Source organism: Lepus europaeus, chromosome 16 (assembly GCF_033115175.1).
Source record: "Lepus europaeus isolate LE1 chromosome 16, mLepTim1.pri, whole genome shotgun sequence".
Classification (NCBI taxonomy): domain Eukaryota; kingdom Metazoa; phylum Chordata; class Mammalia; order Lagomorpha; family Leporidae; genus Lepus; species Lepus europaeus.
Genome location: NC_084842.1, coordinates 22,009,345 through 22,022,938, shown reverse-complemented (window position 1 = coordinate 22,022,938; position 13,594 = coordinate 22,009,345).

Genomic DNA, 13,594 nt, shown 5'->3' with positions numbered 1-13,594 from the left:
AGGCATCACAATGCCAGATTTCAAGACATAATACAGGGCAGTTATAATCGAAACAGCCTGGTTCTGCCACAAAAATAGACATGTAGACTAATGGAAAATAATAGAAACTCCAGAAATCAATCCATACATCTAAAACCAACTAATCTTTGACAAAGGAGCTAAAATATCCCTGAAGAAAGGATAACCTCTTCAACAAATGATGCTGAGGAAACTGATCTCTGCCTGTGGAAGTATGGAACAAGACCCCCACCTGGGACCAGCACTGTGGCATAGCATGTAAAGCTGCTGCCTGCAGTGCTAACATCCTGTATGGACGCCATTTACACTCCTGGCTGCTCTACTTCCAATACAGCTCTCTGCAACGGCCTGGGAAAGCAGTAGAAGATGGCCCAAGGGCCTCTGTACTAATGTGGGGAGACCCAAATGAAGCTCCTGGCTCCTGACTTCAGATTGGCTCAGCTCCAGCAGTTGAGGCTATTTGGGGAGTGAACCAGCAGATGAAAGATTTCTCTCTCTTTCAATCTCTCTCTCTCTCTCTCTCTCTAAATCTGACTTTCAAATAAATGAATAAATCTGTTTTTTAAAGACTTCTACCTTATACCTTACACAAAAATAATTCAAAATGAATGAAGGATCTAAGTCTATGACATTATACCTCAAATTACTAGAAGAGAACAACAGGGAAACTTAAGAGTCATTGGCATAAGCAAAGAATTGTTAGAAAGACATTAAAAGCACAGGCAATTAAACCCAAAAGAGACAAATGGGATTATATCAAGCTGAGAAACCTCTGTACTTGCCAAGGAAGCACTCAGCAAAGTGAAGAAGGCAACCCACAGAACTGGAGAAAATATTCACAAACTGTGCAACTGATAAGGGATTAACATCCAGAATCCATAAAGACGTCAAGAAACTCAACAACAAAACAAGCAATCCAGTTAAGAGATGGGCAAAGAATGTGAATAAGCATCTTTCAAAAAAGGAAATTCACATGGCCAGCAGACACATGAAAAAATGCTCAGGATCACTAGCCATCAGGGAAATGCAAATAAAACCTACAATGAGATTTCACCTAACCCCAGTTAAAATGCCTCTCATTCAGAAAATAACAAACAATATATGCTGGTTGTTATATGGGGAAAAGGTACCCTAATCCACTGTGGTGGGAATGTAAACTAGTACAGTCATTGTGGAAGAAGGTATGGAGATACCTCAGAAAACTGAAAATAGATATATTACATGACCCAGCAATCCCATTCATGAGAATTTACCCAAAAGAAATGAAATCACTATATGGAAAAATTATTTGTTCCCCCATGTTTACTGCAGCTCAATCAAAATAGATAAGAAATGTTAAGGGATTTAAAGGGAGACTTAGACTCTAATACAATAGTATTGGGGGACTTCAATATTCCACTTTCAGCAATGGACAGATCAACCAAACAGAAAATCAATAAGGAAACAACAATACCCTTTCATGATGAAAACTTTAAGCAAATTGGGTATAAAAGGAACATTCTTCAACATAATCAAGGCAATTTATGAAAAACCCATGTCCAGCATCAAATTGAATGGGGAAAAGTTGGAAGCTTTCCCACTGAGATCTGGTAGCAGACAGGGATGCCCACTCTCACTATTGTTATTCAATATAGCACTGGAAGTTTTAGCCAGAGCCATTAGGCAAGAAAAAGAAATTAAAAGGATACAAATTGGGAAGGAAAAAGTCAAAACTATCCCTATTTGCAGATGACATGATTCTTTATATAGGAGATCCAAAGAAGTCCACTAAGAAACTATTGGAACTCATAGAAGAGTTTGGTAAAGTAGCAGGATATAAAATCAATACACAAAAATCAATAGCCTTTGGAAACACAGACAATGCCATGGCTGGAAAAAATCTTCCATGTTCATGTATTACAAGAATAACTATCATCAAAATGTCCATTCTTCCAAAAGCAATTTACAGATGCAATGCAATACCAATCAAAATACCAAAGACATTCTTCTCAGATGTAGAAAAAATGATGCTGAAATTCATATGGAGCCCCAGGAGACCTCGGATAGTTAAAGCAATCTTATGCAACAATAACAAAGCCAGAGGCACCATAATACCAGATTCTAAAACCTACTACAGGGTCATTATATTCAAAAGAGACTGGTACTGATACAAAAACAGATGGACAGACCAATGGAACCATCAGAAATCAATCCAAACATTTACAACCAATTTATATTTGCTAAAGGAGCTAAAATCAATTCCTGGAGCAAGGACAGTCTATTCAACAAGTGCTGCTGGGAAACTGGATTTCCACATGCAGAAATATGAAGAAAGACCCCTACCTTACACCTTATACAAAAATACACTCAACATGGATTAAAGATCTGAATCTATGATCCAACATCATCAAATTATTAGAGAACATTGGAGAAACCCTGGAAGATGTAGGCACAGGCAAAGACTTCTTGGAAAAGACCCCAGAGGCATAGGCAGTCAAAGCCAAAATTAACAAATGGGATCACATCAAATTGAGAAGTTTCTGTACAGAAAAAATATATACATATTGGGGCTGGCACCTTAGCGCACTAGGTTAATCCTCTGCCTGCGGTGCCAGCATCCCATATGGGTGCTGGTTCTAGTCCCGGCTGCTCCTCTTCCAGTCCAGCTCTCTGCTGTGGCCTGGGATAGCAGTAGAAGATGGCCCAAGCACCCTCTTGTGAGACTGGGAAGAAGCACCTGGCTCCTGGATTTGGATAGGTGCAGCTCCGGCCATTGCGGCCAATTGAGGAGTAAACCAACCGAAGGAAGATTTTTTTCTCTGTCTCTCTCACTCTCACTGTCTGTAACTCTACCTGTCAAATAAATAAATAAAATCCTTTAAAAATTTTCAGGAAAGGGAAGAGGCAAACGACAGAATGGGAGAAATTATTTGCAAACTATGTCACTAATTAAAGATTAATAACCAGAATCTACAAAGAGATCAAGAAACTCCACAACAACAAAATAAACAACCCACTTAAGAGATGGGCCAAGGACTTAAACAGAAATTTTTTAAAAGAGGATATCCAAAAGGCCTACAGACGCATGAAAAAAATGTTCAGGATCACTAGCAATCAGGGAAATGCAAATCAAAACCACAATGAGGTTTCACCTCACCCCAGTTAGAATGCCTTTCATATAGAAATCAACAAACAACAAATGCTGGATAGGATGTGGGCAAAAAGGTACCCTAATTCGCTGTTGGCAGGAATGCAAACTGATACAGTCACTATAGAAAACAGTTTGGAGAAACCTCAGAAATCTGAATATAGTCCTACCATAGGATCCAGTCATCCCACACCTTGGAATTTTAATTTTCTCAAGGGAAACTAAATCTGCAAATAAATAAGCTATCTGCAGTTACTGCATGGCTTCCATTCTGAGCTCTTACCACAGTGTTCCCTCCACAACTGCTATCCTAGCCAAGCCCTATCAACATGTTTTCTTCTTCTGATTATTTGTTGCCAGTTGCTTCCTAGCTGGTAACTATTTTGGTTATCATCTCTGGAAAATCAATCTAGTGAAGCTAGAATTGGGGTTTGAAATAAAAGCTAGCAAGTCCATGTCTAGAAATTTCAGTGATTTATATGTTAATATAATCTGGTAAGAGGGAACAAGCAAAACTGATTTGGTAGCCATATGAGAGAAAACATTCTAAATATTTGGAATTGTTGTTGTTGAATAAAAATTGAATGGTATTTAAAAGTTTTGAGTATTTGGCTGAAGTTGGTTTTATCATCGGTGTTATATGCAGGAACATGGAAATCCAAGAGTTCCATTTTATCCGCTTTCTTAAAGATTATCCATTTATTTCATTGAGAGGTGGGGAGGGGGAGGGAGAGGGAGAAAGGAGAGGAGAGGGTTCGAGGGAGAGAGGGAGATAGAGAAACAAAGATCTCATCTGTTGGTTTGCCCCCCAGATTCCCTTAATGGTAGAATCTGGACTGGGGCTGAAGCTGGTATCTATGAAATCCGTCCAGGTCTCCCATGGGAAGGGGCAAGAACCCAATTACTTGAGCCATCCCTACTGCCTCCAGGGTGCAATTAGCAGGAAGCTGGACTTCAAAACAGAGCCAGGAATGATACGATATGCAAGTCCCAACCAGTTCCTTAACTGATAGGCCAAACTTCCTCCTCCACCCTTGCCAGTCTGTTTTTAAACTGGTCAATTCACAGCAGTGGAGGGACAGGAAACAGGGAAAAGGAAGGCAACGGGCAGATCTCTTACCGCTTAAGAGTTCCATGTTTGGTGGGAAAGGACTCAAGTCAAGAAAAAGACAAATACTATTTGTTTTCTCTGATATATGGTAGTTAATATAGAATACAAAAAATGTATAAGAATGAAACTGACATTTTATGATTTGACTATTGTTTTTAGCCCTCATTTATATTCCTGTGGAACAGTGGTCTTTCTACTTTTTTACTTGTTGAATATTATAGTTAGTGGTGCACTAAGCCTGTGATTGTACTGTAAATTGAAAGTAAGTTATTGCAAAAATTAAAGGGAAAAAAAAAGAAAGGAAAGGGGGGTTGAGGAAGGGAGGGAAGTATATTATCTTATAATTGTATCTATGAACTACATGAAATCTGTTCTCTTTATATTAATAAAAAATTTTAAAATTTAACCAAAAAAGCTGAGGAACCCTTAGAACAGGTTAAACTCAAATGAATGAGGGTTGGGATAGAGCCACAGTTGTTTTTTTTTTTTTTTTTTTTTTTTTTTTTTTTTTTTTTTTGAGAAAGGTTCAGGGATTGCATGCTTAGATGAATATTGTAAAGGAATAGGAAGAAAATCTCAGGATTTACATTTCTGAATAGTTTTGAGAGATGGTGTGGTCTGGGGATCAGTCACAGGAAAAGGTTAAGAGAAACAGAAGAACCTCCTCTTGAGTTGGGAAGAGCAAAGCTATGTGAGGTCAGGGTGATGGTGTTTTCAATGTGGATACTATATGTTAGTATTTAAGACAAAAGGAGACAGAATGGGGTAAAACATTAACCAAGTGATACAGAAACATTACCAATGATAACAAGAAGGGAGTTGGTGACAAAAATTGAGAAACATAAAGACAGAAGAGATATGGGGCTAGCTCTTATACTAATTGTCATGTTTCTGATGTGATTCAAACATGGAGATTTGCAAAGGTTAATGTTCATTACTAATGTGTAACAAAGTCCTTGGAACAATAAGCATTGTTCTTTCTTCAAAACTTTCTTTTTTGGGGGCAGGCACTGTGGTGCACTAGGTTAATCCTCTGTCTACAGCGCCAGCATCCCATATGGGTGCTGGTTCTAGTCCCGGCTGCTCCTCTTCCAATCCAGCTCTCTGCTGTGGCCTGGGAAAGCAGTAGAAGATGGCCCAAGCCTTGGGCCCCTGCACTCACATGGGAGCCTGAGAAGAAGCACCTGGCTCCTGACTTCAGATCAATTTTCTTTTCTAGCAACACTGCAATATGGGTGTAAATAAGCATTGTTTTCTTCAAAACTTTCTTTTCTAGCAAAACTGCACACATTGGTGTATTTGCCAGAGAAAAGGTTAAGTGTGCCTCTCCGGACATATTCACATAACTTAGGCCTGAAATTTCCCTATTTGAAACAGATTGGTAAACTCGAGTTGCCTGAAAAATTTACAACACTGTCTTACAATTCAGGGCTTGACATAACTCTTTGCAGTTCAGTAAAATGAACAGTGGATTGTCATCCTCAAAAACTGTGCTCTTTGGTTGAACCTGTAATGATTTGCTTGGCCTTTTATTGCTTGATAGAGTAAGGGGAGTGGGACTGCTCAGTTATTATAATAGGAATGCTTGCCTTGGGATTTGTGCAGCCACCGACCTGACCGACAGGTTATATTCTCAATTTCAGCATTTGTCTTTTTTATAGTGATTTTCTTTTGTGCGTAGCAATAATAAATAATTCATCTCTCAACACATCACTCATAGGCATGGAATTCAAAAGCTATTCAATATCAGTCTCTCCCTTTGGAACTTTAAGTGCAGAGCTGCTGGTTGAGATGACCACTTCCTCAATTTTCAGAGATAATAGAAAGTTAGAAGTTTAAAACACCTATGCTGTGTTATAAAAGCAGAGGATATACAACAATACTGGCATAGTTAGGCCAGTATAACTCAAATGGGGTATCATTCTCAAGCAGTAAAAACCCTAACCCATTAAAATGACTAATAATATTGCTCTGTATTTATAGAGTGTCTTCCTACAAAGCAGTTTAAAATGTTTTCTAACATCCTCTCATTAACTCTCCCTTCATTTCCATGAAATATCCAGTGAGGGTTGTTACTACTGTTTTTTTCACCCTCATTTTATTCATGGTTAATGTTGTATCTGATATGATGAGGAATAAACTCAAGGTCACTGTATGGATTGGTGATTACAAGAACCCCTTTATTTTGTTTTTCTCTTTGCTCTATGCTCAGTGATAATGTCTTAATTCAGGATTCCAGTTATCTTCTCAGATAGAAGAGAATACATCTAGTTGAGTATAATCGAGCTGAGTAAGGTTATAAACAAAATTGACAATATTGACAAACATTCATTTATCAACGTTCTTTGCCATTAAAAATTCTTGTAATAATTATCTATCATTTCTTTGATAGGAAGTGAGGAAGAGATTACTATGAAAAGTAATAGAGCAAAATCAGTTCTGTAAATTGCTGTTTTTGAAAAAAAAATGCAGAAGAAAACAAAGGCACAGAAAACTGCTAGAATTATCTGAAAAAATGATCTTAACATCGACAGACAAACCTTTTAACATTCTTCTGTGATTCCCAATAAAAATAATCACCATGTTATAAGTAAAACACCAGTCAGTAAATTGGACATTTTAATTATGAGCAAAGTATCTTCATTAAAATATTGACACCGGAAAACAATGAAAAAGCTTTAGTTATTTTGGTGATTTTCTATTCTAGTTCCTGAAATTCACTCCTAATGGATTCTTCAGTTGCAGTGATGATTCGTCTGTCTCCCTATTGTTCTTTCATTCTAAATTCGTTGTGCTGGTACCACTATTTTGAAGTCTTTCCTCTTTTTTATTTTTATTAATATAAAGAAACCAGATTCATGTATTTTATAAGTACAGGTCTAAAAAGATAACCATCTCCTCCCCCCCCCCCACCCTGCAACCCACACTTCTTATGTGATACAAACAAGGAGATTTACAAACCATAAAAAAAGCAGTAAGACCACAGTGCCACAGGAGTATCATCAAGGGCTAAAACCAACAATCATATCACAAGTTAACTAGTTCATTCCTATATACGCTTTTTGTATTCTATGTGAATTACCAGATATCAGAGAAAACATATGATACTTGTCTTTTGGGGACTGGCTTACTTCACTAAATATAATGGTTTCCAGTAGCATCCATTTGGTTGCAAAAAATAGGGTTTCACTTTTTTTTTTTTTTTACCATTAAGTATACTCCATAGTATGTATGTGTGTGTGTATGTATGTATGCATGTGTGTGTATGTGTGTGTGTGTTTGTATATATATATATATACTATAAAGCCTTTTTGAAGCTCCCAAAATGAAGGCCTCTCTTTCCACTGGATTTCCACTCATCATGCTCAAGTGTTTCTACTGTAGCTCTCATCTCAATTTGTCTAATATGTGCTTATACACCATATTCATTCACGGGCTATGACTGGTATAAGGGAAGGAAGCGTAACTATTAGTCACAGTCCCAGTGCTTGCCATACGATATCCACTCTAAATGTGAAGAATGAGTGGTTAATCAACCCTTGCCGATTCCACTGTATCTTAATGCCTTACTCCATTTATTTACTGACTGAGACTCTAGCGAGATACATGATAAATGAATGAAGTAATGAATGAAAGCATCCAGCTGATTGATAGATGCATTGTAATAAGCTTCAGTCTCTGTCAAGTACCTCCTCACAGCACAGACTGTGCTTTAGCAGAAGGCTTGGCTTTCAGCACCTATGAGTCCATGAGTACTGTGCAAACAACTACTAACCTGGGCCAGGCAATTAATCACTTGCTCTAGATAGCTTATTCACAGTGAAGAACAGTGTAGCTACTGGTTACATTTTGCTTTATTGCTGTTCGTGAGTGTATCCATTTATGTTTGCTTATTTTCAAAACTATATTGGTTGCTCCTTTGAGTATATTCCATTAATCAAGATACAAACAGGATTTAAAAACATTATTTTCACTTAGCTCTTCAACCTGTCTCCAGACATGGGTAGAACCACAACAATCTCAAATATTTTTAAAAATTCTATGCTTTAACATCAATATATTAGCTTGAGTTCTCATAGTAAGTTAACCCTATGCTCGGTCAATGATTATCATCTTCACTTTCATCCTCTTCCTCATGAGCTGTCACCCCTTTTTTATCATCCTTTGAGTTTCTATGTTAGCTAGACCCTTGCTACACACACATACACACACCATATGTACGCATAAATATACATACATCTAGACACATATATGAAGCTACTTCAAGAGGTTTGTGGAAACAGATTAAAAGATAAGTTTAGGGCCGGTGCCATGGCTCACTTGGTTAATCTCCACCTGCAGCGCCAGCATCCAATATGGGCAGCAGGTTCTAGTCCTGGTTGCTCCTCTTCCAGTCCAGCTCTCTGCTGTGGCCCGGGAAGGCAGTAAAGGATGGCCCAAGTGCTTGGGCGCCTGCACCCATGTGGAAGACCAGGAAGGAGTATCTGGTTCCTGGCTTCCGATCGGTGCAACGCCGGCCGTGGCGGCCATTTGGTGGGGGGGGAGCCAACGGAAGGAAGACCTTTCTCTCTGTCTGTCTCTCTCACTGTCTAACTCTATCTGTCAAATCAAAAAAAAGATAAGTTTATTTTAACGGAAAAAATTTAAATTATGCATATTTTCATAATATTCATTCTCCATGAACTTTTAAATTACCCATTATATATATAATATACATATATATATAACATATATGCCACAATATGTTTATTTTAGTATAGCATTATGTATATAATGCTAATTCAACAAATATTTAAGGTGTATTTTTAAAACAGTATATATAGGAGGTTAAGGTTATCATTGAAAGTCATAATATATGTTTCCAAATAGTTACTCTTTTCTTTGCATTATTTTCTCTTCCTGTAGGTAGAGCCATTCAAAATTCCATTATGGGTGAGAGATGGCTGAAATATTCATGTGAAAGAAAATATGTACAACACTTTGATGACTACATATCTTCTTTTACAAATTGACAATTGAAATATGTTGCTGTGAAATTTACAAACACAAGTTTATCTTAACCCTATCAAAGGCATCATCCCTGATCTATCACTTGATGTTAAATCATGTAATTAATAACATTAAGATTTGCTGTGACAGAGCACTGCAGTAAGAATCTCCACAGATAATTAATCAAGTTGACCACCATAATGCACTGCTCATTAAACACCAGGATCAGTATTGTGAAGGTCAAGGAAAGTATCTATGATGGTATTTGTACAAAGTCTTACATTCAATGTCTTGTTCAGCTCAGTGGGCATGACACTGTTGCTTGAACCTTTAAAGACACAATTATCAGAATCATGTTAATGCTCATGAAGCACCAGTGACTACAGTAGAAAGGCCCATTGACAGCTCTGAAATGGTGTTCAGATAGAAGAGATTAAATGCAACTATATTTCTCTCTATGTACTTGTACCATGAAAATGTACCAGGTCCCTCTTGATGGACCTTTTAATAATAAGTTACCTAGAGAGTTTACTGATTTAGTATTTTGAGGCTAATAAAGATAGATGATTCTGGGAGAGATTCCAAGATGGATTATTAGGGGACAACATATTGTGTCTGACTAGGGATAAACAATAAAAAGTGTAGGAGGTGTACTCTCAGGGGAGAATTGGAGAGAAAATCATAATGGAAATCCTACAGGAGGAAGAGCAATGCTGTGGTTCTGTGTTGAGGTTGCAGATGTGCAGCATGAACACAGCACAACTGCAGCAGCTGAGAGCTGAAGAAGGCAGCAGCTTGGAGGTGAGCTCAGACTGCAGCAAGCTGTGATGATATAGCCAGAGGGAGAGAGCGACAAGAGTCTAGACTGGAGCCCTGGGGACAAGCAGTTGCTAATGAATGACTGTCGACTCAGTGGAAGAAAAGGGGGATCATTTGTCTTGCCACAACTTCCCACAACAGCACTCACTGCCTGGCTGAGAAAGAAGGGTGGGTGACATTTTGTGTTTGGGCAGGAGCTGTGGAAGACATTGTGTGTGCACACAGCAACTGGCTGAGGCAGGACATCGTCTTCTTAGCAGTACAGGCAGCAGCAGTGGGAAGAGACCAACATTCGGTCAGTGCCTCTTATCTATGCGTGTGATCCAGAGGTTCTAGTGAGGGTACAATCTGCAGTCCCCACTGACTCTGAGCCTGGCTAGGAGGTGGCTGGGCAAACATGTAGGATGGTGAGGTGCCTGCAGCCTCCCAGGCTCAAGACACCTAGGTGGAGCAGTCTCAGGAAACATTGCCTCTGTTGTCTGGGCAGGCTGGCAGGGCAGAGAGAAACTTCTGTATGCAGTGACTGAGGGAGTCTTGTGTGTTGAGACTTTGGGGACTCGGTGATGACATGAGAAGGTGCAGGGTGTAGCTGGTTCTCTGGGCAATCACTGGGTATGGCTCCACATGCTTAGAGCTCCTTGCTTTTCTAGAAGAGGTCATTGCAGCAGGAACTGTGGTCACAGTGAACACTGCACAGATCATTTGTACAGTCCATACCATAGAGCAGAACATACTGGGGGCTAACCCCCGCACATTGAGATATACCACACTCAACTTGGGTGTTATCCTGGATGCTAACCCCACCCTGGATAACTGACCAGAGCTCCCTGGCTGCAAACGCCACACACTTTTTGGTATTCACTGAAAAGGCAGATATTCCACTATACCACAAACACATAGCTCAAAGATAAAGGCCATCAGAGAGAAACAACAAAAATCAACTCCACATATGTCTAAAAACAAATGCAGAAATTCAAGAAACAAGAATAAAGGAAGATGTCATGAGCCACTCAAAGGAACACAGCAACATTTCAATATTAGAATGTAAAGAATAAGATATTAATAAAATGCCAGAAACAGAATTCAAAAAATTAATCATAGGGATACTCAAAAACAATCAGAAGCAAATCCATGAATTAAAGAAAATCAGACATGGCATGAAAGAAAATGTTCCCCATGAAATTGAGATTTTAAAGAGAAATCAAAATTAAATATTAGAAATGAAGAATTCAATAGATCAAATAAAAAATGTGGTGGAAAGCAATAACAGACTTGTTGAGGCAGAAGAAAGAATATCCAAACTAGAACACAAATCTTTGAAAATCTTATAGTCAAATTCACCCCTCCCCCCAAAATAAAAGAAGTTAATAGAAAGCTTAAAACAGTGTTGAAGATAGGATACTATCAAGCAGCCCAACATACAGGTCTTAGGATTACCTGAAGGTGTGGAAATAGAGAATGGAATAGAAAGCCTATTTAGTGAAATAATTACAGAAAAAAATCCCCAATTTGGACAAAGAAAGGGATGTTCAAGTGGAAGAAGCACATAGAACTCCTCACAGACAGGACCAGAAAATAACTTCATAAGAACACATCATAGTCAAACTTTCCACAGCAAAACATAAAGAAAATTTTCTAAAATGTGCATGAGAGAAACACCAGATTACTTTCAGAGGATCTCCAATTAGACTTATAGCTGACTTCTCATCAGAATTCTTACAGACAAAAGGGAATGGCAAGATATTGTTGAAATCCTAGAAGAAAAAAATGTCAATTCAGAATACTATACCCTGTAAAGCTCTCATTTATGAATGAAGGTAAAACAAAAACCATCCACCCATAACAAACAGAAAAATGAAAGACTGTCACCACTCATCCATCCTTACAAAAAATGCTTAAGTATGTACTACACACAGAAACACAGAAAGATAGCCATCATTATGCAATAATGTAAAGCAGAAAATCCTCCAGTAAAAGTACAAAAGAAATCCGAAGTAAGCAATAGGAATATTTATGGAAAAATGGCAGAGCCATGTCCTTACCTATCAACAGTCACCTTGAATGTGAATGGCCTCAACTCTGCAGTTGAAAGATACAAACTGGATGAATGGATTAAAAACCAAGACCTGTCTATTTGCTGCCTACAAGAAGCATATCTCACCAACAAGGATACAAGTAGACTGAAAGGGAAAGGATGGAAATTATATTGCATGCTAATGCAAAGCTAAAAGGGCAGGTGTTGCCATCCTAATACCAGATAAAATAGACTTTAACATAAAAACTGTTAAAAGATATGAAGAAGGGCACTATGTAATGATAAAGAGGTCAATTCAACAGGAATATGTGACTATAATAAACCTATATGCACCCAACTACAGGTAACCTGGCTTTTTAAAAGAAATGTTAATGGAACTAAAGGGAGATATAGACTCTAATACAACAGTAATGGGGGACTTCAATACCCTAGTTTTATCAATGGACAGATCAACTTAACAGTAAATCTACTAAGAAACAACAGAGCTAATCAACACTATGAATCAAATGGACCTAACTGATACCTAAAGAACTTTTCATCACACAACTGCAGAATACACATTCTTCTCATCAGTGCATGGAACTTCTGTAGGATAGATCATATGCTACGCCATAAAGCAAATCTCAGCAAATTCAAAAAATAAAAATCATACCATGCATTGTATCTGACCACAATGGATTAAAGCTGGAAATCAACAACCCAAGAATCTCTAGATTGTATGCAAACACATGGAGGTTGATCAACATGCTCCTGAATAAACAATGGGTCATAGAAGAAATCAAAATAGAAATCAAAAAATTTCTGAAAACAAATGAAGATGACAATATATCATATCAAAACTAATGGGATACAGCAAAACTGTGTTAGAAAGGAAGTTTATAGCAATTACTGTACCATGAAGAAATTGGAAAGATACCAAATAAGTGAGCTAACAATGCACCTCAAGGACCAAGAAAAACAACAAAAGATCAAACCCAAAATTAGTAGTAGGAAAGAAATAACTAAAATTAGAGAAGAAATAAACAAAATTGAAACAAAAGATACATGACATTAGTGAAATGAAGAGCTGGTTTTTGAGAAAAATAAACAAAATGTTAAACTCTTGCCCCAGCTAGCCAAAAAAAGGGGGAGAACCAAATCAATAAAATCAGAGATGAAAAAGGAAGTGTCACAACAGATAGCACAAAAATAAAAGAATCATCATGAATTACTACAAAGAGCTGTATTCCAACAAATTGGGAAACCTAGAAGAAATGGATAGATTCCTAGACACATACAGTCTACCAAAGTTGAGTCATGGAGATGCATAAAACATAAATATATCAATAAACAAGACAGAAATTTAATCAATAGTAAAGACCCTCACAACCAAGAAAAGCCCAATACTGGACAGCTTCACTGATGAATTCTACCAGACATTTGAAAAAGAACTAATTCCTATTCTTCTCAAGCCATTCAAAAGAATTGAAAGGGAAGGAATCCTCCCAAACTCCTT